Source organism: Balaenoptera ricei, chromosome 2 (assembly GCF_028023285.1).
Source record: "Balaenoptera ricei isolate mBalRic1 chromosome 2, mBalRic1.hap2, whole genome shotgun sequence".
Lineage (NCBI taxonomy): Eukaryota > Metazoa > Chordata > Mammalia > Artiodactyla > Balaenopteridae > Balaenoptera > Balaenoptera ricei.
Genome location: NC_082640.1, coordinates 71,636,043 through 71,661,482, shown reverse-complemented (window position 1 = coordinate 71,661,482; position 25,440 = coordinate 71,636,043). Strand labels below are relative to the sequence as shown.

General features: G+C 45.1%; 1 long non-coding RNA gene and 1 pseudogene across 1 annotated transcript in view; one reads left to right on the top strand and one right to left on the bottom strand.

The window, feature by feature from the left end:
• Positions 1-25,440, top strand: part of LOC132359316 (uncharacterized) — a 44,980-nt gene that overhangs the window by 6,331 nt on the left and 13,209 nt on the right. The gene's annotated exons all lie outside the window — the stretch shown is intronic.
• LOC132360808 (glyceraldehyde-3-phosphate dehydrogenase-like) lies at positions 18,240-19,511 on the bottom strand (annotated as a pseudogene).

The following is a 25,440-nucleotide window of genomic DNA, read 5'->3' as shown; positions in this document are numbered from 1 at the left end:
CGACGCCTAACCCAAAGGAGTGCTTCCCCCAAGGTGGGCGTTAGGGCATGCAGATCACAGAATCTGTGTTAGAAGGGGCCCTAGAGGTCAATCCAAGCCAGTGGACCTCACACTTGGCTACAGACCAGAATTATCTTTTGAAAAAGACAGATTCCTGGGGCCCATCTGAAAACAACTACATCCATATCTCTGAAGGCAGACCTTGGGAATCTCCTTGTACCCCAGCAGCTAGAACCCCAGTACCAGAATCCAACCCCCTGCATCAAACACTTGAATCTCCACCAAAAGCTAATCCAGCCTCTGCCCGAATTTGGGGAGGAGCAACACCACCCCCACCCCCAAACTGCTCATTCTACTGCTACAGCTATAGCTCTACTTACAGCAGTATTGTTATCAGATAATGACTAGTGATAATTAACATTTGTCCAATACTTGGCCATTGACCTCTTAGCACAGAGGCTAAGCTGCCATATTCTAGACTGAGACAGGCCTGGATTCAAACCTGGCTGCACTTTATTTTTGTGACTTTGGGTAAAGTGACTAAGGACTCTGAGCTTCAGTTTCCTCATCTGTGAAATGGGGAGAGCTTGTGTGGAATCACACAGCAGTGCTTAACACAGTGCTTGGCATTGTGTCCTGTCAGTTAAAAGTTTAAGTTGTTCTTCCATTTAAACCCAAATCTGTCTCCCTGTGCCTCCACCCAACTCCTCCCTGCATTTGGCCCTGGGTTCCATAGCTCCATAGAGCAAGCAGTGCTTCCTGCCCTAGGGCAGTCCTTACAGACAGCAGGCCCCTTTCCCAGCATCTGATCCTGGTTCCTGTACCCTCACAGCCTTGCTGGCCCCTCTTCTGGACTGATTGGCATTAGGGGTGGTAAAATATTATAGGAGGGGGACTTTGCTCAGCAGGTCCAGGCGTCCAGGAGTTCCTTGAGCATGTGGGGAACCAGAGCAGCTTATGTGAAAAGGGCTGCAGAGAACAGTGATCCCAGCAGAGAAGAGGGTGGCTCCCCCAACCTGCTAGTGTAAAGCTGCTAACCTAGGCTGCCAACCATGTGCCAGTGTGCCAGGCATGGGCTGAGCATGACATGTCCCTGAGCTCATTTACCTTTCATAGCTGGTTAAGGAGATGATTTTTCCTTATTTTACATTTGAGGTGCAGAGCGGTTAAGTAACCTGTACAATAATGCACTGCTGTAACAGACAGGACTGGGATTTGAACCCAGCTCTCCCTATATTCAACTCCTAGAACTAGAATGAAACAAAGGAGTTGAATCTGAATTGAGGTCCAAGTCCAAAATGCAGTTTTCTTCCAGGAAGCATCTAGTTAGATATTTACTAATTTTTTAAAAAATTAATTAATTAATTAATTATATTTATTTTTTGGCTGCTTTGGGTCTTTGTTGCTGCCCAGGCTTTCTCTAGTTGCAGCGAGCGGGGGCTACTCTTCATTGTGGTGCGGGGGCTTCTCATTGTGGTGGCTTCTCCTGTTGCGGAGCACAGGCTTTAGGCGCGCTGGCTTCAGTAGTTGTGGCTCACGGGCTTAGTTGCTCCGTGGCTTGTGGGATCTCCCCAGACCAGGGCTCGAACCCGTGTCCCCTGCATTGGCAGGCGGATTCTTAACCACTGCACCCCCAGGGAAGTCCCTGTATTTGCTGATTTCTTATCTAACCGTAATCCCTTGCATTTACTGTATGCTTTATTTTTTTTCCATGAATGTCCACCTTCATTTTTTTCTTTTTCTTTTTCTTGGGAAGAGCTAATATTTGCACATGGTGTTCACAGTTTAAAATTCACAAAGTGCAAAGAATCTTGTTTTTTTTGGTTGTGCCGGATCTTAGTTGCGGCATGCGGGATCTAGTTCCCTGACCAGGGATTGAACCCAGACCCCCTGCATTGGGAGCACAGTCTTACCCACTGGACCACCCATGGAAGTCCCAGGTGCAAAAGAATGTTGGAAACAGTTTGCAATTCTTAAAAAAGTTAAGCATGGAACTACCATATGACTCAGCAATTCCACTCCTGGATATGTACCCAAAGAGAACTGAAAACAAGTATTCAAACAAAAACCCGTACATGAGTGTTCATAGCAGCACTATTCACAAGAGCCAAAAAGTGGAGACAACCCAAATGTCCATCAGCTGATGAATGGATAAACAAAATGTGCTACATCCATACAATGGAATATAAAAATCCATAGAGGGACTTCCCTGGTGGTCCAGTGGCTAAGACTCCGTGTTCCCAGTGCAGGGGGCCTGGGTTCGATCCCTGGTCAGGGAACTAGATCCCACATGCCACAACTAAGAGTCCGCATGCCGCAACTAAAGATCCTGCATGCCGCAGCGAAGATCCCACGTGCCACAACTAAGACCTCGCACAGCCAAATAAATAAATAAATAAATAAATATTTTTTAAAACTCCATAGAAAGTATGGATATGGATAAACCGCAAAAACATGCTAAGTGAAAAGAGCCAGACGCAAAAGCTCACCTATTATTTGATTCCATCTTTATGAAATACCCAGAATTGGCAAATCCTTGGAGATAGAAAGCAGATTAGTGGTTGCCAGGGGCTAGGGGTGGGGAGATGGGAAGTGACTGCTAATGGGTACAGGGGTTTCTTTTTGGGGTGATGAAAATGTTGTGGAACTAGATCCAGGTGATGGCTGAGCAACACTGCTAATGTACTGAATGGTATACTTTTTTAAAAATAATTAATTAATTAATTATTTTTTGCCGCATTGGGTCTTCGTTGCTGTGCGCGGGCTTTCTCTAGTTGCGGCGATTGGGGGCTACTCGTCGTTTCTGTGTGCAGGCTGCTCGTTGTGGTGGCTTCTCCTGTTGTAGAGCCTGGGCTCTAGGCATGTGGGCTTCAGTAGTTGTGGCACGCGGGCTCAGTAGTTGTGGCTCGTGGGCTCTAGAGTGCAGGCTCAGTAGTTGTGGCACACAGGCTTAGTTGCTCCGTGGCATGTGGGATCTTCCTGGACCAGGGCTCGAACCTGTGTCCCTTATTGGCAGGTGGATTCTTAACCACTGCGCCACCAGGGAAGTCCTGAATGGTATACTTTTTTTTTTTTTTTTTTTTTAAAGAGACTCACCAGCAGTTTTTGATTTAACATCATTAACAACCACTTTTTTTTTTTTTTTAATTTATTTATTTTGGCTGTGTTGGGTCTTCGTTTCTGTGCGAGGGCTTTCTCCAGTTGTGGCAAGCGGGGGCCACTCTTCATCGCACTGCGCGTGCCTCTCACTATTGCGGCCTCTCTTGTTGCGGAGCACAGGCTCCAGATGCGCAGGCTCAGTAGTTGTGGCTCACGGGCCTAGTTGCTCCGAGGCATGTGGGATCTTCCCAGACCAGGGCTCGAACCCGTGTCCCCTGCATTGGCAGGCAGACTCTCAACCACTGCGCCACCAGGGAAGCCCCTGAATGGTATACTTTTAAATGGTTAAAATGATTCATGTTATGTGGATTTTACCTCAATTTTATAAAAAGGATATTGAATATTAACCCCAACCCATCCCTTAGCAACTGGTACTAGTTCCAGAAGATATTCTGAGCATTTATAAACATTTGTGTGTATAGTTTTTCATATAAATGGTAGCACCCTGTATATATTGTCCTGTACCTTGTTTCCTTCACTTGGCAGAGATCTTGGGGATTATTCAACATCTGCACTTAGCAGACTTGCTGTGTTCTTTTTTTTTTTTTCTTGATTGAGTCTTTATTTATTTATTTGGCTGCGTTGGGTCTTAGTTGCAACATGCGTGATCTTCGTTGCAGCATGCAGGATCTTTCGTTGCAGCGTGGGCTCTTTGTTGCAGTGCTCCGGCTTCTCTCTAGTTGTGGCGCTCGGGCTCCAGAGCATGGGGGCTCAGTAGTTGAGGCGTGGGGGCTTAGTTGCCCCATGGCATGTGGGATCTTATTTCCTTGACCAGGGATCAAACCCGAGTCCCCTGCATTGGAAGGTGGATTCTTAACTACTGGACCACCAGGGAAGTCCTGCTATGTTCTTTTTAATGTCTCTATACTCTTCCACGTTGTGGATGTACCCTGATTTGTCAAGCCTGTCCCCTTTTGATGGACATTTAGATTGTTTCCAGTCTTTTGCTGTTTCAAACAAGGCTGCTCCCTGTGTGTGTCTCGTGAAAGGCTCATTGGAAGTCTGCTGTAGCCTTATCCCACTTAGAAACAGGCCTGAGGGGTCAGGTGTCCTGAAAAAGTGTGCTGGAAAGAGGGCCAGGAGCGCTTTGGTCCGGCCTTTTTTAGATATGCGTGCGAGAGCAATGACTGATGAATAGGATTCCTGCTGGATTAATGGGCCAGAATGGAGGCTTTGGGACTGTGAGGCTGGAGAGGAAACTACCAATCTGCCTGATGGACCTAATATGTTTTGTTAATCCCCCAGCAACCTCAGGTTAAACTGACAAGAAAGGCCTTTCGTTTTGCACTATGATGAGAACTCAGACATTCTGGTTTATTAAGCATTCCCTGCCCACCCCCCACTTCCAATAAAACGTCACATGAGAGGCCTAGGTCAAGGGATTAACATGATATATTTAGTTGAAAAACGGTGCCCCAGATGGTACGGAGAATGAAAGTGCCAACTCAAAATATGATACTGTTGGACTAGAAGGCAAACTGAAGGATGTAAATAGCTTAGTTTTGTCCTGGTTATGAGTTGCTAGCAGGATGAGGGAATCTAAACCTTGTGCATATCATGCACCACTTAAGTCTGTTGTAAGTACTAAAGGCACAGACCAGGACAGATACCTGCTTCGAAGGGGTGGAAGATTGAAAGTTTGGTGCTGCTGGGAAGAAAAATCAAGCCAGCAGAGGGACATCCTCTGATCAGGCAAACCTAAAAACTAAAATGAACCATTGGAGAATCTACTGTATAGCTCAGGGAACTCTACTCAATGCTCTGTGGTGACCTAAACAGGAAGGAAATCCAAAAAAGAGGGGATGTATGTATACGTATAGCTGATTCACTTTGCTGTACGGTAGAAACGAACACAACATTGTAAAGCAACTATACTCTGATAAAAATTAAAAACAAAGTAATAAAATGAAAAAAAAAACCAAGGCTGCTGTGAATCGCCTTGTACATGGGTCATTTCACACATGCCTCTTATCTGTGGAGAAATTCCTACAAGTGGAATTGCTGGGTCAAAGGGCATGTACATTTTAATTTTTCCAGTTGCAAAAATAATGCATACTTGTTACACGAATTTCAAACAACTCTGAAGCTTATAGGTTAAAAAGTGAAAGAAGCCCTCCCCACAACCCCAACCCCACGCCTCTGGTGGAGTTGCTCCTTCTTCTTTGTCTGCCTCCCTTTTGGGGGCACTTCCTCCCTGGCCCTGGCCTGCAACTCTCAGAGCCATCCCTGCTTGCCTGATTCTGGGCCTCCCCTCCTCCTACTGCCCCGCCTCTTCCCTCTCTCATCCCTCAGTAGAGACTTCCCCATCAATCCCCAGAGCCTGGGCTAGGATTGAGGCTCACAGTCAAATATAACCTATTCCCCAACAAACCTACCAATGTCAGGCCCCTGGCAAGTGCTTTCAAATCACAGAGTGTTCAAACCAAAAGGTTAAGGGCTTCTCATCCAACTCTCACATTCTACCTTACATAGTTTTACACAGGAGGCAACTGAGGCCCAGAAAAAAGTATTTCACATGGTGGTAAGTGCCCTGCAAGGATAAACAGTGACTTGGGTCCAGGAGTCTTAACTGGGTAGTGATATCTGAGCTGGGACCTAAATGACAGGAAAGAGCCAGGTAAACCAGCATATGCAAAGGTCCTGAGGTAGGAAGAAAATTTGTGTATTTGACAGACAAGAAGAAGGCCAATGGACTGGAGCAAATGAAGTGGCAAAGGTACCCAGGGCTAATCACTTAGGGCCCTGGAGACAGAGTGAGGTCATTCTGCGATGCCATAATGTCAGCTTCTCTCCCGCTCCTGTGCCCCCAGTAGCTCAGCCTGAAGAACACAGCAGGGGCTCCCTGAACCTTGCTGAATGAATGAATGAATGAGCACTGTGTGTTAAAGTGAGTGAAGAAGAGGGGCAGAAAGGTGTGTTACAGAATCCTTGAACAGAGACATAGATTCAGACCCCAGATTACTAATTGTATGGCTTGGGACCTGCTGTTTTTCATAAGTATAATCATCATCATAATGGTAGCCAACCCTTAGAGAGCTTTGTAGGTCATATAGTTAACATCTGTGTGGCAGCAACTCAATTCTGCCCTGGTAGCTGTAGTAGGGAAGCAACCATAGACAATGCAAAAACAGGGGCATAGCTGTGTTCCAATAAAGCTTTATTTACAAAAGCAGGCTTTGGGCCAACCCATGCCTTAGAGAGCACTTAAAAAGTGCCAGATACAGTTGTAAGAGCCTTAAGTGTATTAACACCTTTATAATGAGAGGCTCAACAGATCATTGTTCTGTATCTCATTTGGGTCTTGGACCCCATTTAAGTCTCAGGTGGTGTCTCTGGATGTTTGCTCCAGAAATCTACACATACTCAGATACAGAGTTGTGCACACAGTTGTGGGGTGGGGGGGGGGAGGCGTTAAGGACCTTCTGAGGCCTTTGTGGGCCTCCTGGATGGATAATCCCTAAGGCCTCTTCTGCCTCAGTGACCAGGTCGGGGAATGCCGGGGCGGCAGGTGGGTCTGAGAGGTAGAGTGGGAACCAGGGACTTCTGGGATGGATACTACAGTCTGGGAGAGTAGTTGATGGGTTGGCTGACAAGAGGCCACCCAACCTCTCTGCTAGAATCTGTAGTGTGAGCTCTAGATGGTTGGCTTCCACCCCAAAATGTGCCCACTTGGTTGCTGGAGGAGTTCCTTCCCAACTCAATGGCAGAAAAAGCCTAGCTTGGGGCGGAGCCCTGCAAGAGACCCCCTTAGTCCTGTCTCCTGGTGGCGATGGTGGGTCAAGCACAACTCTGTGCCTCTACTGTAAAATGAAGGAGTTGGATTAGACTCATTCTTTCCAACTACAGACATTTATGGGCACCTACTGCATACCAAAGACTACATTGGAAAATTGTGAGCCATTATGTTGTACACCTGAAACTTATATAATATTATACATCAACTAAACCTCAAAAAAAAAAAAGAGTACATTGGACTCCACCAGTGATGAAATAGCCTCAAGTACAAAGAACTACGCCAAGAGGAATGAGAGGCCACTTGCAGCCTTCAGCCAGGTCAGCTGGGAAGGTCCCTGGGAGGCCCTGCACTGGAGCCAGACCCTGAAGATGGGTAGTTAAGGGCATTCCCGGCAGAGGGAAGGACATGGGTGTGGGAAAACTCGGGGTGTGCAGGGCCTGGTTTGGCTGGCGTGTCAGGTGAATAGAGAGGAGGTCTCTCAGGAGCAAAGCAAGAAGGAGAATTGGGTCCACAGGTGGTTCGGGCCCTGCCTGGTGGGAGCTAGACCAAGGGCCATCAGGAGGTGACAACTGCAGGGCCTTAGGGGTAGAGAAAGGGGCAAGCACTGGGCCTCCCCAAGCTTTGTGGGAGGGGAATGGTGGGGGACAGTGACACTGGAAGGGGGGCACGTGGGCGGAGGGCGCTGGTGGCAGGACACAGAAGAAAGTTGGATTTGGAGCTTCCCTGGTGGCGCAGTGGTTAAGAATCCGCCTGCCGGCCTTCCCTGGTGGCACAGTGGTTACGAATCCGCCTGCCAACGCAGGGGACACGGGTTCGAGCCCTGGTCCAGGAAGATCCCACATGCCGCGGAGCAACTAAGCCCGTGCACCACAACTACTGAGCCTGCGCTCTAGAGCCCGCGAGCCACAACTACTGAGCCCGTGTGCCACAACTACTGAAGCCCACGCACCCTAGAGCCCGTGCTCCACAATAAGAGAAGCCACCGCAATGAGAAGCCTGTGCACCGCAACAAAGAGTAGCCCCCGCTCACCGCAACTAGAGAAAGCCCGCGTGCAGCAATGAAGACCCAACACAGCCAAAAATAAAATAAAATAAAAAATAAAATAAAAAATAAAATAAAATAAATTAAAAAAAAAAAAGAATCCGCCTGCCAATGCAGGGGACGTGGGTTCGAGCCCTGGTCCGGGAAGATCCCACATGCCGTGGAGCAACTAAGCCCGTGCACCACAACTACTGAGCCTGCGTGCCACAACTACTGAAGCCCGCATGCCTAGAGCCCGTGCTCCGCAACAAGAGAAGCCACCACAATGAAGCCCGTGCACCGCAATGAAGAGTAGCCCTCTATGGCCGCAACTAGAGAAAGCCTGCACACAGCAACAAACACCCAATGCAACCAAAAAATAAATAAATAAAAATAAATAAATAAATAAATTTATTTAAAAAAAAAAAAAAGAAAGTTGGATTTGGTAGGATATTTGTCTCTCAGGAGACTGGAAATGGAAGGCTGGAGCTAGGGAGAGATTAGGGAAAAGACTGCCCAAGGTTAAAGGCAGGCAGTGGCCACCTTCTCAGAAGAGAGATGTTGATAAGTGCTTTCAGAAGTTAAGTCTGGGAGGCTCCAATGCTCTCCTTCCACCCCCAACAGTCTCTGGGAGGTTCACAAAGTGCATTAGCATGTGAAAGGCTCAGGAAGAAGTGGGGTGGGGGGGAAGAGAGTGGTTTAGCTCCATTCTACTCACTGTGAGGTTGCTGTGGGTCTGGGGGTCGCTCAGGATCACACATGGACTTCCTGGAAGAACATTTCAGACAAATAAATAAACTTAAGCAGGCGTCAAAAAGATTTAATCATCTGTCAAAGTTAAGTATTTATTAGTTTGCTTCTTTGTTTATTAACGTTTTGAAGTAAACTAGCTTCAGCTCGAGGTCTGGATGGAGTCAGTGCGGTGGAGCAGGTGTGGCCTGAGCCTTGTCCATCTCTACCAGAACCGGCTCCCCTTACAACATTTTAACCCACGAGGGTGGAATGACTATGTCTTTTCCAGATAGGGAAGCTACGGTTCAGATAGGTTCAGAAGTTGTCCCAAGATCACAGAGCAAGAAAGTAGGGAAGCCAGGACTGGGCTGGAACCAAGTGTCTCTCACCTCAGATTCCTTGCTCTTAACCTCCAGGGCTTACAACCTGGCAATTAAATTTAACTCTTAAAAAGTTGAAATTTAAAAATTCGTAGCAACATTAAATCCGTGGTTAGCAGATGAAGCAGCCAAGCTCCCCTCTCCCTCCCACGGTGTCAGTGCGGACCGCCTGCCAGCTTGCTGCCTGAGCCTCCAGCTCTCTCAGGGTTGCTGGTTGTCCTGAGACACAGAAGGTAGAGGAAATGGCAGAGTCTCACCAGACCTGGGGGTTTGGTGGTACTGCTGGTAGAAAGGGGCAGGCTGAGAAGAGGAAACAGTTTTGCAGGATGATGATAGTTCATTTGTCACCAGATAGACTTGGATCACCACTTATCAGCTATGGGACCTGGGACAAGGAATAAACTGTCTGAACCTCAGTTTCCCCAAGTTGTAAAATGAGGATGGTCATAGTATATGTGAAGGTGAAATACACTATCATGTGTAACACACTCAGCTTAAAGCCTGTGTGTGTAGATGGTAGCAGCCATATACGTGAATTTTATTATTGGTGTTGTTCTTGTCAGGTGGTTGAGATGGGTCCTGAGGTTTCTTTAACGTTCTGCAGGACTCTCATGAATTCCCATTTTGAGTCCTGTTAGAGCTGCAGGACTAGGAGTCAAGAGAGAGGTCTGGAGTGGAAACTCTGATCTGAGAGTCTGCAGCACAAGCAAAGGTGGTCTCTGGGTATCCGGAGCCAGGGTGGGGGTGGGGCATCTTCTGGAGGACAGCAGGCACAGGAACTCGAAGATGCTACCTGAGCTTCTCTCCTTCTTCAGTCCCTGCTGAACACTCACAGACCAACTGCCCCTCCCCTGCCTCGTTGTCATCATCCTTGGATAGGGAACAAGTCAGGGCTCTGGGGTCAAAACCCTGGAGCTTGCCCTGCCAAGCTGTGTGAACTTGAGCAAGTCACTCAACGTCCCCAGTAGGCAGTTTCCCCATGTGCAAAGGGGTGTATAATAATGTTAACCCTAGAGGAGAAGTTGAGAGGATGGGTCTAGACTCTAAAAAGAGGATATGAAAGCACTTAGTAAGCTTCAAAGGCCACACGAATTCAGGGCATAACTTCTCTCACAGGCCTGATACCAGTGGCACCTCTTCCACAAAGCCTTCCCAGATTGCCCAATTGGAAGTGCTGCCCCCATCTAGAGGCACAATTATGAGCACAGGAGAGGGCAGATCTCCTGAATTCTGGCCAGTGTCTTGGTAGTATCTCCCGACAGCCCTCTTGTTGTCTGTACACCAAGCACTTTCCTAGCACTTGTCCTGTCCTCCATCTGTAGGACGCAAGACCAGCCAGGTTCATACTATGTGGCCCTGCCCTCTGACCACACACCTTGGTGCATGGTGGAGTCCTTAACCCAAGTGCACCAGTAAGGTCTTTCCCTGAGGATTTACACATGGGCTTAGGATTGACAGGGAGACAATTCAGCATCTCTCTGAGTAATTAAACCTGTACCATGCAAAACTCAGAAGCTGGTAGCTTTCCTATCCGACCACGTAGATGGGGAAACGGAAAGCTGTGATCAGGGAAGCAAAGATGAGGGATGAACAGAGAAGGCTTCCTGGGACCCTGCAGGGCTCCGTCACTTTCTGAAACTTCCTTCCAATGAAGTCCCTTTTTGGCTTAAACTAGCACTTACAGGTTCTGGTACTTTCTTTTTTTAAAAAATTTATTTATTTAGTTTATTTATTTTTTGGCTGGGTTGGGTTTTCATTGCTGCACGAAAGCTTCTCTAGTTGCAGTGAGTGGGGGCTACTCTTCATTGCGGTGCGCAGGCTTCTCATTGCGGTGGTTTCTCTTGTTGCGGAGCACGGGCTCTAGGCAAGCGGGCTTCAGTAGTTGTGGCACGCGGGCTCAGTAGATGTGGCCCTCAGGCTTAGTTGATCCATGACATGTGGGATCTTCCTGGACCAGGGATTGAACCCGTGTCCCCTGCATTAGCAGGTGGATTCTTAACCACTGCGCCACCAGGGAAGCCCTCTGGTACTTTCTAACCTTTTACAGAAAAAGAAACTTAAGTCTCAGAAAAGCTTACCAGTGTGTCTGGGGTCCCATAGCAAGTTAGCAGAGATACCATATCACATATACATCCTTTTAATCAGGTTTTGAACAGATTGAGGTGTAATTGGCATATAATAAACTGCACCTATGTAAAGTGTGCAATTTGATGAGCTTTGACATAGGTATATATCTGTGAAACCGTCATCACATTCAAGATAATGAACATATCATCACCCACAGAGGTTTCCTCCAGCCCCTTCTTAATCCCTCCAGCTCCTCCCTGACCCTTACCCCAGGGAACCACTGAACTGCTTTCAGTCGCTGTAGATTAGTTTGCATTTTCCAGAATATTATATAAATGGAGTCATACAATATATACTCTTTTTTTGTGTTCTTTCAGTCAGCATAATTATTTTGAGATTCATCCATGTTGTTGTATAACTTAATAGATCCATTTTTGTTGCTGAGTAGCAATCAATTTCATGGACATGCAACAATCTGTTTACCATTCACCTCTTGCTGAACATTTGGGTTGTTTGCAGGTTTTGGTTATTACAAATGAAGCTACTATGAACATTCATGTATAAGTCTTTATAAGGCTCTGTGCTATTTTTTTTTTTTTTTTTTTTGGCCGCTTGGCATGCGGGGGTGGGGTGGGGTGGGGTGGGAGGTGTTCCCCCTGCAGTGGAAGCTCAGAGTCTTAACCACTGGACCGCCAGGGAAGTCCCTATGGCTATGTGCTTTTATTTCTTATACAGAAATACCTAGGAGTGGAATGGCTCGGTCGTATGAAGGGTGGTCATATGAAAGTTATGTTATGTTTAACTTCTTAAAAAACTGCTGAACTGTTTTCCAAAGTGGTTACACTGTTTTACATTCCCACCAGTAGAGTAGGAAAAGTCTAGTTACTTCACATCCTCACCAAACACTTGACTTCAGTCTTTATAATTTTAGAAATTCTAACAAGTGTCCATAGTTTTAAGTTTTACCTTTAGGTCTGTCATCTATTTTGAGTTAATGTTGGTGTATATATATGAGGTATCGATCAAATTTAATTTTTTTGTGTGTGTATGAGTATCCAATTGTTCAAGCATCATTTGTTGAAAAGATTTTCCTGTTTACAATGAATTCACTTTCTTTAATAGATACAGGGCTATTTAAATTATTTCTTACTTTCTGAGTTAGCTTTCACACTTTGTATCTTTTGTTGCGGAATTTGTCCATTTCATCTAAGTTGTCAAATTTATTGGCAAAAAGTTTTTATGAATGATATCAAGCATCTTTTCATGTGCTTATTGGCCTTTTATATACCTTATTTCGAGTAATGTCTATTCAGATCTTTGGCCCAAGTTTTTAGTTATTTATTTGTCTTTTTATTGTCTATTTATTTGAATACTTGCATCGTAAGAATTCTTTATGTATTCTATATACAAGTCCCTTAACAGATTTATGATTTGCAAACATTTTCTCCCATTCTGTGAGTTATCTTTCCCCTTTCTTGAGAGTGTTCTTTGAAGCGCAAAATTTTTTAATTTGATAAAGTCTATTTTATCTAATTGTTCTTTTGCTGCTTATGCATTTGGTGTCATATCTAAGAATCCATTGTCTAATTCAAGGTTTACTACTGTGTTTTCTTCTAAGAGTTTTATAATTTTAGCTCTTACATTTAGGCATTTGATCTATTTTGAGTTACTTTCTGTATATGATATGAGCTAAGAGTTTCAACTTTATTTTTTTGCATGTGAATATCCAACTGTCTCAGCACAATTTGTTGAAAAGACTATTCTCTAACAATGGAATGGTCTTTGCACCCTTGTTGAAAGTCAATTGACCATAGACACACAGGGTTTATTTATGGACTTTCAATTCTATTCCATTGATCTATTTGTCTGTCCTTATGCTGGCACCACACTGTCTTCATTACTGTTGGCTGCTTTGTAGTAAGTTTTGAAGTGAGGAAGTATGGATCCCCCAACTTTGTTCTTCTTTTTCAAGATTGTTTTGGCTATTCTGGGTCCCTTGCAATTCCATATGAATTATAGGATCAGCTTGTCGATTTCTACAAAGGTGTTAGCTGGGATTCTGATATGGGTCGTGTTGAATATGTAGATCAAATGGGGAGTATTGCTATCCTAACAATATTAAGTCTCCTGGAACTTCCCTGGTGGTCCAGTGGTTAAGACTCCATACTCCCAATGCAGGGGGCCCAGGTTCGTTCCCTAGTCAGGGAACTAGATCCCACATGCTGCAACAAAGATCCCGCACTTGACAATGAAGATCCCATGTGCCACAACTAAAACCCGGCCTAGCCAAATAAATAAATAAATATTTAAAAAATATATATATTAAGTCTCCTGATTCATGAACATGGGGATGTTTTTCCATTTATTTAGACCTTCTTTAATTTCTTTCAACACTGTTTTCTTTTTCTTTTTTAACACTGTTTTCTAATGTTTCTCATTTCTTCTGTTAAATTTATTCTTAAGTATTTTATTCTTTTTGATAGTATTGTAAATGGAATTGTTTTCTTAATTTTATTTTCAGATTGTTGATTAGTATATAGAAATACAATTGATTTTTGCATATTGATCCTTTACCCTGAAACCTTCCTGAACTTGCTTATTAATTCTGATAGTATTTGTGTGTGTGTGTGTGTGTGTGTGTGTGTGTGGATATCTTAGGACTTTCTATATACAAAATGATGTCATCTGCAAATACAGGTACTTTTATTTCTTCCTTTCTAATGTTGATGCCTTTTATTTCTGTTTCTAATTGCCCTGACTAGAACTTCTAGTACAATTTTGAGTAGAAATAGTGAGAACAGACATCCTGATCTTAGGGAGAAAGCACCAACTATGAAGTACTAACATCATATTAAGGATGTGAGCTGTGGGTTTTTTGTAGATGTCCTTGATCAGGTTGAGGAAATTCCCTTCTATTCCTAATTTGTTTGTTTTTAAATTATAAATGGGTTTTAGACTGTGTCAAATGCTTTTTTTGTTTTGTTCTGCGTCTTTTGAGATAATCATGTGCTCTTAAAAATTCTATTGATAAAGTATATTACATTAATTGATATTTGGATATTTAACCAACCTTGCAACGTTCCTGGGATAAATCCCACTTGGTCATGGTCATGGTGTAATTCTTTTTATATGTTGCTGGATTCAGTTTGCTAGTATTTTGTTAAGGATTTTTGCATCCATATTCCTAAGAGATATGGGTCTGTAGTTTTCTTGTGATTTCTTTGGTTTTGGTATCAGGGTAATTCTGCCTGATAGAATGAGTTAAGAAGTGTTCCCTCCTTTTCTGCTTTCTGGAAGAGTTTATGAAAACACTGCTATTAATTCTTTTTTAAATATTTGGTAGAATTCATCAGTGAAGACATCTGAGGCTGTGGGTAATTTTTTAAGTTAATATTTAGATGTCTTTACTTGTTATAGGTCTTTACAGATTGTCTGTTTCTTCTTAAGTCAGTTTCAATGGTTTGTATCTTTCTAGGAATTTATCCATTTATTGGTATCTTAATTTATTGGTATATAATGTTCATAGTATTTCTTTTTAATCTTTTTTATTTCTGTAATGTCCGTAGGAATGTTACCTCTTTCATTTCTGATTCTAGTAATTGAGTCTTTTTTTGTCTTTTTATATTTATCTATTTATTTATTTATGGCTGCATTGGGTCATTGGGTCTTCATCGCTGCGCACAGGGCTTTCTCTAGCTGTGGCGAGTGGGAGCTACTCTTCGTTGTGGTGTGCAGGCTTCTCATTGCGGTGGCTTCCCTTGCTGCGGAACATGGGCTCCAGAGGCGTGGGCTTCAGTAGTTGTGGCTTGCGGGCTCAGTTGCTCCGCGGCATGTAGGATCTTCCCAGACCAGGGCTTGAACCCATGTCTCCCACACTGGCAGGTGGATTCTTAACCACTGCGCCACCCGGGAAGTCCCTTTTTTTTTTTCTTGATAGTTCTAACTAAAGGTTTGTCAATTTTGTTGATCTTTAAAAAAAAAAACGAAACAGCTTTTGGTTTATTGATTTTCTCTGTTTTTCTATTTCACTAATTTACACTCTAATTTTTATTATTCCCTTACCACTGCTTGTTTTAGACTTAGTTTGCTCTTCCTTTTCCAGTGTCTTAAGGTGGAAGGTTAGGTTATTGATCTGTGATCTTTCTTGTTTTATAATATAGGTATTTACAGCTATAAATGTCCGTCTAAGCACTGGTATAGCTGCATCCCATAAGTTTTGGTATGTTGTATATTCATTTTCATTTATTTCAAGTTATTTTCTAACTTCCCTTGTGATTTCTTCTTTATTTTCTTGTTTTGTATGTTTTGTTTTCTTTTTTTGTGTGTGTGATTTCTGCTGTGATTTCAGAGTTGTTGCTTAATTTCTACATATCTGTGAATTTTCTAAATTTCTTTTTGTCATTGATTTCTAATTTTATCCCATGTGGTTTAGCTTTCATTTCTGAAAGTTATTTTTCCTGGATAAAACATTTTAGGTTGATATTTATTTTTCCTTTCTGTATTTTAAAGACTTGGCTCCACTGTCTTCTTGCTTGCATTGTTTCTTTTTTCTTTCCTTCTCATTTTATAAATCAATACTCCTAAGAGGTTAGTAAATGTTTCAAATGAGAAATACTTAAGTTTTATGTAGGAGTATAATTTGCCTTTAGTCACTGTTAATAATAAGTTACTCTTATTATGACTTAATAAGTCATAAATCGTGGGTATTACTTGCCTTGTGATGAGCCTAGTTTCACTTGAAAATCTTGGAGAGAAGAGGTTAGTTATATATATTCTCAAATTCAAATTTTGTAGTCACCAAATCTCTTGATTTCCTTTTTGACTCAGTGGTTAAGATTGTGTTACTTAGTTTCCACATATTTGTGGATTCTCCTGTTTTCGTGATTCAGTTGATTTCTAGTTTCATTTCATTTTGTTCAGAAAAGATTCTTGGTGTAATTTCCATATTCTTCAATTCATTAAGACTCTACTGTGACATACATGTCATCTATCCTGGAGAAAGTTCTGTGATTGCTTGAGAAAAATGTAAATTGTTCTGCTATTGGGCAAAAAGTTTTGTATATATCTTTTAGATCCATTTTTTGTAATGTTGTTCAGATCCACAGATTTTTAAAATTGATTTCTGTCTCAATGTCTTATCTATTATTGCAAGTCCTGTATTAAAGTCTCCTACTATTATTGTGTTTCTCTCAATTTCTCCTTTCAGATCTGCCAATATTTGATTTACATACTTAGGTGATTTGATGCTGGGTGCATATATATTTACAATTGCTATATCTTCCTATTGAATGACCCTTTTATCATTATGTAATGATCTTCTTTGTCTCTAGTGACAGTTTCTGACTAAAAGTCAGCTTTGTGTGGTTTAAATATAGCCACTTCTTTGTTTTGGTTAACATTTGCATGAAATATCTTTTTCCATCACTTCACTTTCAGCCTATTTGTGTCCTTGAATCTAAAGTGAGTTTCTGGTAGACAACAGATCTTGGCTTTTTATCCATTCAGCCACTATGTATCTTTTTGAAGGTCTAATTGTCTTTATTAGGTGATTCATGACTCAGGTAGCATTCCATCTAGGAACTAGAAGGAGGCCCAGAGGGGAAGGCTTTTAGAGGCAGAAGGATGGTGGGGCAAGGAGGTTACTAGCAAAAGGAAAGAAAGAATTGTTTCAGGCCAGGTCATCTTCTTTGGCAGGGAAGGGAAGGGTGGGGGGGTCTCATTATGCAAATTGTCTCACTGGTTAGTGCTAATTAGGAAATTTAAGATATTTATTTAAAAGCCACGTTCCTGGGAGAGGTTGAAAGTACAATTAAGTCTCGGTTTGCTGTCCTGGGGGCAAATAACTCCATTTTGGGCTTGTTACTTCTTTTTAACAATTCCCCCCTTTTGATCAAACTCTCACCCTAACTGAGAGATGTGATCAAAATTTAAGGTATTAGTGCCACTCTGAGCTATGTATCTATGGAGGCTTGGTGTGGTATCCACAGATCATAATGTTTTGTGTAATCCCTGTTACATTCACAGGTCATGGTTCCAGTTTCCTGATCCTTAAAGTGGTCTTTCTCCTTATTCCTTTTCTGACACCCCAGTCTTAGGGAGATCATTTGCTTGACATTTAACAGCTGTGAACACGTACTTAAAAGCTTTTGAAAGACTATAACGCACCAGGGGGATTTTTATGATAACTATAAGCAGGAGAATTCCCAGTGTTTGGAGTGTACTTTGGAGCCATGGTCTCCAAGACCCAAACCAATCAGAATCAAATAAGTCAAAGAAAGACGCCATTGAAAGAGTCATCTTCTTAAGTCAAGTTTGCTCAATAATATTACGTAACTGAGTTTCAACTTGCCCAGAAGTATTAACCCAGGTATAACAAGTTCACTTGCCTTGTTTCTGACAAAAAAAAAAAATCTGCTATCCTTATTTTTGTTTGTTTGTATGTAATGTGTCTTTTTTTCCTCAGGCTGCTTTTAAGTCTTTCTCTTTATCGCTCTTTTTTTTTTTTTTTTTTTTTTGGAAACTATTAGTTTATTAAGGAATCCACTTCTATGACTTATGAAGCCCAGGCTGAGTTAATAGTGATGAGTTCTGGAGGTAATGACACCCCACTCTGACTTTCTGGTTATAACCACTGTCTTCTCTCTCTATCCCAACTGAAATCCCAGACTCATGAGGCCTCAATCCCTGCCCTCCTATTCCTGGAAGATGCTAAAGCCAACTATGTAAGAGCCTTTTTCAGAGGAAAAGATGATTTTTGTCTTCCCAGAAGACAAACCCTCTACTTTGCTTTATGAGGCAGACAGCAACCCCAAACCACAGAAAGGTTGAGAATTCTCTTTATCATTTTTTAAAAACAATTTTGATATACTTAGGTATAGGGGTTTTTTTCCTTTTTCTTTTTTTTTTTTTCTTGGCTGAGTAGAGAGTACTTTATTGATGGTACATGACAAAGTAGGGGTCCTCCAAAGTAGGGCTTGGGAGAGCCCCAGCTGTGATGGGGGTCACAGTTTCTTGTTCTTGGAAAATGTCAAGAACGAGAGATTCTCAGAGTCTTGGGAGACTGAGTTGAGGCAAGGACTCCCCAGCAGCTGAGGACCTCTCTCCTCCTCTTGTGTTCTTAGTAGGGCTGATGGTCCAGGGACTCTTACTCCTTGGAGGCCATGTGGACCATAAGGTTCATCACCCTGTTGCTATAGTCAGATTCATTGTCATACCAGAAAATGAGCTTGATAAAGTGGTCATTGAGAGCAGTGCCAGCCCTAGCATCAAAGGTGGAAGAGTGGGTGTCACTGTTAAAGACTCAGGAGACAATCTGGTCCTTAATGTAGCAGGATGCCCTTAACGGACCCTTTGATACCTGTTTTACCACCTTCTTGATGTCATCATATTTGGCACATTTCTCCAAATGGAGGTCAGATCCAGAACCAACACACTGTGGGTGGGGACATGAGAGGCCATGCCAGTGAGCTTCCCATTCAGCTCAGGGATGACCTTGTCTACAGCCTTGGCAGCACCAGTAGAAGCTGGGATAATGTGCTGGGTAGCCCCATGACCATCACACCACAGCTTCCCAGAGGAGCTATCCACTGTCTTCTGGGGGGCAGTGATGGCATAGACTGTGGGTATGAGTCCCTCCATGATGCCAAAGTTGTCATGGATGATGTTGGCTGGGGGGAGCGGGGGCAAGCAATTGGTGATGCAGTAGGCATTGCTGACAATCTTGAGTGAGTTGTCATATTCCTCATGGTTCATGCCCATGACATACATGGGGGCATCAGCAGAAGGAGTAGAAATGATGACCCTTTTGGCTCCACCCTTAAAATGAGCCCCAGCCTTCTCCAAGATAATGAAGACACCAGTGGACTCCACAACATATTTGGCACCAGCATCATCCTACTTGATGTTGGTGGGATCTCAGTCCTGAAAGTTGGAGATGGGCCTTCCATTGATGACAAGCTTCCCATTCTCATCTTTCTGCCATTGAATTTGCCATGGGTGGAATCATACTGGAACATGTAGACCATGTAGTTGAGGTCAATGAAGGGGTCATTGATGGAGACATTATCTACTTTGCCAGAGTTAAAAGTAGTCCTGGTGGGACTTCCCTGGTGGCTCAGTGGTTGGGAATCCGCCTGCCAATGCAGGGGACACAGGTTCAAGCCCTGGTCCGGGAAGAGCCCACATGCCAAGGAACAGCTAAGCCCGTGCGCCACAACGACTGAAGGCTGAGCGCCTGGAGCCCATGCTCTGCAACAAGAGAAGGCCCCGCTCACCACAACTAGAGAAAGCCCATGCACAGGAACAAAGACCCAAAGCAGCCAAAAATTAATTAATTAATTTTAAAAAAAGAAAAAAAAGTAGTCCTGGTGACCAGGCACCCAATACAGCCGTATTCGTTTACTCCAGCCTTCACCATCATGTCTCAGTGACATAGCTGGCACTGCACAAGAAGATGCAGCTGTCTTGGGAATTCCCTGGTGGTCCAGTGGTTAGGACTCTGTGCTTTCACTGCCGAGGGCCCAGATTCAATCTTGGTCTCTCTTGTGCTTTCTGTTGGATGGGGAAGACCAGAGAGCTTGGTATAGTTTCTTTATGTTTATAGTGCTTGGGGTTAATTATCTTAGATCTATGGATTTATCGTTATCAAATTTAGAAAAGTTTCAGTTAATTTTTTCCTTCAAATATTTTTTCCTGTCTTCTTCCCTCAGGTTACACGTATAGAAATATTAGGTCACTTGAAGTCATCTCACAGCTCACTGATGCCATGTTATTATTATTATTATTTTTTAGCCTTTTTTCTCTAGGTGTTTTATTTTGGATAGTTTCCATTACTATGTATTAAAATTCACTAATCTTCTGCCATGTCTAGTGTTCTATTAATCCATCTAGTGTATTTTTATCTCAGACATTATAGTTTTCATAATTTCAACTTGGATCTTTTAAAAAATACCTTCTATATCTCTACTTAACATGGTCAGTCTTTTCTTTATCTTCTTGCACATATGGAATATAGTTAGAATAACTGTTTTAATGTCTGTGATAGGGACTTCCCTGGCGATCCAGTGGTTAAGACTCTGTGCTTCCACTGTAGGGAGAATGGGTTCGATCCCTGGTTGGGGAACTAAGATCCTGCATGCTGTGCAGCCAAAAAAAAAAAAAAGTCTGTAATAACTCTATCATCTGGGTAATTTCTAGGTAGGTTTCAATTGATTGGTTTTTCTTTTCATTATGGGTCATATTTTCCTGTTTCTTTTTTACCTGCTAATTTTTATTGGTTGCCAGGCATTAAGAATTTTATTTTATCAATTGCTGGATTTGTGTGTGTGTATGTGTGTGTGTGTGTGTGTGTGTATTCTTATAAATGTCCTTGAGCTTTGTCCTGGGGTGCAAAAGTTACTTGAAAACAGTTTGGTCCTTTCAGATCTTAAATTTTGTTAGTGGGGGCCAGAGCAGTGTTTAGTTTTTTCCCACTTCTGAGCCAAAAACTCTTCTGACTCTGGCTCTACTCAGTGTCCCATTAATTGTGCGGTTTCTACTCTGGTTTGTGGGAACCAACACTATTCGCAGCTCTCTGTGAGCTCCAAGGATTATTCTCTCTCATCCTTTTGGGTGGTGCTTACCATGCTTTCTGGTGGTTTCCTCACATGCATGCATTGAGCAGAATTACTGCAGAGGTACCCTGTGTAGAGCTCTAGAGCTCTCTGTGTGCAGCTCTTGCCCTTTTGGTTCTCTGCTTTGTGTTCGGTACTCCCAGCTTTTCAGTGTCCTCTCAGTGTGGGGAGGCTGCCAGACTTCACCTGCCTTCCTCTCGCTGCGCTCTGGTCTGGAAACTTTCTTCAGGCAGTGAGGTGGGGCATTTATAGGGCTCACCTCATTTGTTTCCTTACTCCCAGAAGTCACTATTTTTCCCTGTCTGGCATCCAATGTCTTGAGAACCACCGTTTCATATATTTTGCGGGGTATTTTAGTTGTCTTAGGTGAGGATGTAAATCCAGTCCCTGTTACTCCATCTCAGCTGGATGCAGAAATCCTTATGATCATTGGTTGATTTGTTCAGCTGGCATTTATTGAGGGCAAGCTTGCTGTGTGCCCACCTCGCACCAGGCTTGCTGATCTCCAAACACTCCAAATTTACCTATCTCAGGGCCTTTGCATGGGCCCTCTTCTCTGTCCAGAATGCTCTTTCTAGCTGTACTTCCCTCCCTCAGCGGCCTTCTCAGACTAACCTGTGTAAAGCTAATTGCTCTCTTTTATTTCCATCACACTTATGCTTTCCTTTACAGCTTCTTTTACTAGAATGTAGGCAGGAATTTTTGTCCAATTCCCCACAGCCAGCTCAGGGCCAGGCACACTGTCAGTGTTCAATAAATATTTATTGAATGAGTGCGGTCTTTGCATATTTCAGGGTGCCTGTCATATAACAGAGCGCAGTCAACTTGGAGGTGCTCGGCCGATGGGAACAGAGCTCCCTGCCTGAAGGTGCCCAGCAAGGAAGGGAGACCAGGCCCCTGAACTGAGGCCCCCCTCAGCCGCGCTCTCCTTAGTGATAACCAAAGGCCCCACGTGCCTGCCTGGGAGGGCTGACAGGTGGGGCTGATGAGTTGCAGACCCAGGCCTCCGCCCAGCACAGAACCAGATGCTGGGCAGGAGCCAGAGCCAAGCTTCCGTGACACTGTTGTCTTCAAAGCCCCTGTCCCACCCTAGGCCCTTGGTGGGGATTTCGGGCCTCACCAAGCCCCTCAGAGTGTCTGCCACCAGCCTCTGGGGAAAGATGGAGCCATCCCCTGGTTCTAGTTCCAGATCTAGTTGTGTGACCGTTGACAACTATTAGAAGGCTCACAGGATTAGAGGTTGGCTCTATAAAGTAAATAGTACTTTGTAAACTGCAGACCTTCTACAAGTACTCGCTGAGCCTTAGGAAATTTCTGTTCCAAACCCCTACTTTTGACAGAGGAAGGGACTGTTTAAATGAGAGGATGTATGTAGACTGCTTAGCACCAGGCTTGGGACTCTGTGTTTGTATTCTAGCTACTAACCAGCTGCCTACCTCTGGCTGAACAACCAACAGCCTGCACCCCCTCAGCTGGGGGCCTTGATCCATCTGTCCTCAGTAAGGATTATAGCTACCATTTTGTGAGCATTTACGAAGTGGCAGGCCATGAGCTCAGCACTTTGCGTGCATCATCTAATTCTCTCATCATAGGATGAAATAGTTATTATTCCCAATGAGGAAACTGAGGCTCAGAGACATTAGGTAATTTTCCCAAGACCCTGAAACTAGTAAGTGGCTGAAGCAGTGTTCAGACCCCAGGGTGGGAGGTCTCCAAGCTTCTAGGTCCTGGCTTCTCTTCCCTTAGCGTTCTCTTCTAGTAAGTGGTATTTCCTGCCAGCTACTCCTTCCTGGGCCTTTGGGGAAGGTTTCTGAGAGTCCATTTGGCCAGTCACTGGATCAGGGCAAGACAGGGTCTAAAACCTCCAGCTGAGAGTCTGCCCCGAGGCCCAGCTATGAGCTTGTGGAGTTGGCAGTGAGGAAGTCTCTGAGAGTCAAAGAAAATCCCATGTTAAAAACACCGCCCTGGGGGAAGGAGAGGGGGGTGGGCAGGAGCCCACAGACCCAAGGGTTCGCTCAGCGAGTGTCTGCCAGCTGGTTCTCCGGGAGCGGCCAGTTGTACATTCCCCACAGGATGGCGGGAGCTGCAGATACAGGCAGGCGAGTGAATCTGGCCCCGTGGGAGCTCCACATGGGCAAGGTCACTCCGATGGGGCCACCCAGGGGGCCTGGCCTCCCTAGGAGGGGATGGAGCTTGAACCAGCCTTGGAGCACCTCACCAATTTGGATGAAGGAGTGAGGGTGGCATGGGCAGCCTTTTCAGCACAGAGAAGCCCTGAGTGCCACTCAGGCCATCCCGCCTTTCCTGGGCTCCTGGCCTGCGCCCCACTATGTGTCCACACCACAGTCCCTAAGTGAGGGGCCGTTAGTGCTTGGTAGATGAAGAAACTGAGCCCAGGGTCCAAGACTGCGGGTGGGATGTGCTGAATGCCAGGTGATGAGTTGGATTATTCTTAGGGAGGCCATGGAGGGCCATGGGAGATTCCTAAGCATCAGTAGGTCACCTGGGCAATGTCTGGGGCAGCTTATTGCAGGGGACGAGAGTGGAGGCCAGAGACAGTGTAGAGGCTGTTGGAGCAATCTTTTTTTTTTTTTGGCCATGCCGCATAGCGTGCGGGATCTTAGTTCCCCGACCAGGGATGGAACCCGCACCCCCTGCCGTGGAAGTGCCAAGTCCCAACCACTGGACCACCAGGGAATTCCCTGTTGGAGCACTCTTGAGGGGCTATGAGGCAGACCTGGGCCTGGGCGAGCGCTGGAAAGGCCTGGGGGATGGGACTGGGCTGATGGGAGGTGCAGAAGATGTAAACAGTAAGGGATCTTAAAGACCATCTACCCAACCCACTTGTTTTACACAAGAAAACTGAGGCCCAAAGAGGGAAAGTGGATTGTCCAAGGGCAAACAAGAGGTAAAAGGTAGAGCCAAGCTAGAAAGACCCTGAAAAGTTCAAGGACATCCCACCCCGACTAAACACTGAGCCGAGTTTCCTCCTATAATTGACCCTCCTTCCCCTGGGATCAAGCCCCACCTGAGCGTACCAGGGGTCCCAGTAAGACCCAGATCAGCTTCTGTCTCACTGTGAGCCCCCGGGGCCTCTCCTCCTCTTCCCTGGGCCACAGTTGCTCATCTGTGAAATGAGGCCATTGGACCAGCTGACCGCTTTGGCCCCTATCTGCTCTATGTGCCCAGAGGAAGACAAGGCTAGGGCTTCTTCCTCACTCTGGTCCTCCACCCCCTAGTCCAGCATGACACCGACATGCGGGTGGGGCTGGCCTCTTGGGGCTCACATGCCTGAGGAGGCAACGTGATCTGTAAAGGATCCCTGACCCTCTCCTTTTGAACCCCAGAGAGGGCGTCTCCGTCATGTGAGGACCACAGGGGGATTAGCCACTCTGAGATGGGAGGCTGGGGAGGCGGCCAGGACACCTGGGGGAAAGAGGGAGAGAAGGAAGCAGGAGAGGGAGGGCCTCCAGGCCTCACGTGGTGGGAAGAACAGAGTGGCTGGGAAGGGCCCTGCAGGGGTCCTGCAGTGGGAAGGAGCCCAGCCTCACTGCTTCACTCCTTCAGAGGAGTGTGGGACATGCCACTTTCTGGCTGTAAGTTTCTGAGTACGTGACCAAGTTAAGGTGAGCTAATCTGGGGGCCGGGCCAGAAGCAGGGGGATGCCTGGGCCAGGAACCCGGGAGGAGGGGAAGGAGAGGTGTGGTTGGCCTGGAGAAAAGGAGAGGGAGGCAGAAGCGGAGTCAGGGTCCCTGCCTGGGAGCTATGCAGGCAGGAAGAGTGTGTGGGGGGGCACTTGGTTTTTGTTTTTGTTTTTTTAATTTTATTTTTTATGTATTTATTTTTGGCTGCGTTGGGTCTTCGTTGCTGCGCGCGGGCTTCCTCTAGTTGCGGCGAGCGGGGGCTACTCTTGGTTGCGGTGCACAGGCTTCTCATTGCAGTGGCTTCTCTTGTTGGGAGCACGGGCTCTAGGCACCTGGGCTTCAGTAGTTGTGGCATGTGGGCTCTAGAGCGCAGACTCAGTAGTTGTGGCGCACGGGCTTAGTTGCTCCGCGGCATGTGGGATCTTCCCAGACCAGGGCTCGAACCCGTGTCCCCTGCATTGGCAGGTGGATTCCCAACCACTGTGCCGCCAGGGAAGTCCCATGTGGGGGACTTTGAATGATGCCTGGTCCCTGATGAGTCACTGTCTGGTGTCACATACAGCCCCAGACACAAGGAGACCTGGCATGGAGGGGCAGAAAGCATAAATTTGGAGCAGGGCCAGGCCTAGATTTCAGACCTTTCCACTCACTAGTTTTGTGGCCCTAGGCTGGTCTCTAGTCCTCTCTGAGCCTCTGATTCTAGAAGCAAATAGCAGTTGTTTCATCCTTAATGGGCAGGCTGTGAGATCAGATGTCAGTCTTACCCCAGACCCTCCCACTCCCCTTGCTGGTCAAATGCCACTTCTTCACCCAAGCACGCCACCCCCCAGGCCTTGGGAGTGGCATTATTCCTCAGTCTCCCACACCACCACAGTCCCTGGGGCTACAGGAAGCCTTCTGGGAGTGCCCCAGTCCCTCTAAAGGGGTTGGAGCCAATCCAGGGCCTGAGCAGTGAGGGGACCAAATGGGAGGCTGGGGTGGGGAGTGCAAGGACCCTCCCATACCTGCTTCACCACCGTGTCTCCCGTTCCCCCCACTCTCTGATGGGATATTTGCAACTCCCTCCCCTTTTTCTAAGCTCAGGCCCTGC